General features: G+C 51.9%; 1 non-coding gene across 1 annotated transcript; it reads right to left on the bottom strand.

The window, feature by feature from the left end:
- Positions 1-592: 592 nt before the first annotated feature.
- On the bottom strand, positions 593-674 carry TRNAS-GCU (transfer RNA serine (anticodon GCU)). The gene has a single exon. It is a non-coding gene; the product is annotated as a tRNA-Ser (tRNA).
- Between the last annotated feature and the right edge of the window lie 531 nt (positions 675-1,205).

Below are 1,205 nucleotides of genomic sequence, written 5' to 3'. Positions count from 1 at the left end.
GGTCTTCCCTGCAGATCCCTGCTTTGTCACAGAACTGGTTAAGGGCTTGGTGTGTCCAAAATATGAGGGGAGGCTGTGAGAGCTGGGATTCTTCCCATACCTGAAGGAAGGGAATGAAGAGGAAGCCAGAGTCTTCTCAGAAGTACCAAGGAGAGGCAATGGGCACAAATTAAAACACATGAAATTCCATCTCAAGGCGAGAAACCACTTTGTTACCGTGAGGGGGGTTCAAAGAGCAGACCAGGTTGCCCAGAGAGGTTGTGGAGTCTCCATCCCTGGAGATGCTTCTCCTTCGTACAAGTGTGCTTCCTACTCCCAACCACCTTCCTCTGTTTGGAAACTACTTCCAGGATGGTTTGCTCTATCATCTTCCCAGGGATTGCAGACAGGCTGATGGTCCTGTCCTGTGAGTTCCCTCGATCTTCCTTCTTTCTCTTCTTGTTCCTCTTGCCTGTATGGAGACAGAAGAGGCTGAGGTGTGTCCTGAGCCACTTCAAAACCTTGCAAGTTCTTTTCAGGCCACTCTCCTCTCAAAACAAAGGCGCACATCGAGCTGCTCACACTCAGAAGCTCTGACCACTGTTGGGCTGACCGACGAGGATGGGATTCGAACCCACGCGTGCAGAGCACAATGGATTAGCAGTCCATCGCCTTCACCACTCGGCCACCTCGTCAGCATGCTGCAGCTGCTCCTGCCACTGCTGCCGCTGCCACTGCTCCTGATCTTGCTGCTCCAGCTGCTCCTGTCCCTGCTCCAGCTCCTTCTCTTGCTCCTGACGCCTACACCTTTTTATACTGGCACTCCCTCTTGTGGATATGAAAAATTCCTGGGATTCACTTTCTGGGTTCTTAACAAAGACTTTCCTAACAAAGTAGCCACGGCCATCATTGGCTCTCATTAATCCAGCAGTCTGCTGAGTCCCTGCTGCAATCAATGCAGCACAGGGACATTGAACAGAAAGTGTGGACTGCCTTCATGCTTTGTTTTGCGGCTTTCGAGGTGTGTCATTGGATGACGGGGCTCCTTCCACAGGAGCTCTCACCCCAATCTGGCCTTGTCTCCATTGCAACGGGATGTCAGGGGGGAAAGACGAGGCTCTCTCAAACTCAGGAACTATGGAGAAACCCACAGGTTTACCAAGGGAGGAACTCTTTTGGATACTCAGCTGGCTGGGCCTGGAGAAGAGGGGAGAATGAAACACGAC

The sequence above is a fragment of the Nyctibius grandis genome, chromosome 15 (genome assembly GCF_013368605.1).
Source record: "Nyctibius grandis isolate bNycGra1 chromosome 15, bNycGra1.pri, whole genome shotgun sequence".
Classification (NCBI taxonomy): Eukaryota; Metazoa; Chordata; class Aves; order Nyctibiiformes; family Nyctibiidae; genus Nyctibius; species Nyctibius grandis.
This window is presented reverse-complemented; position numbering and strand designations above follow the sequence as displayed.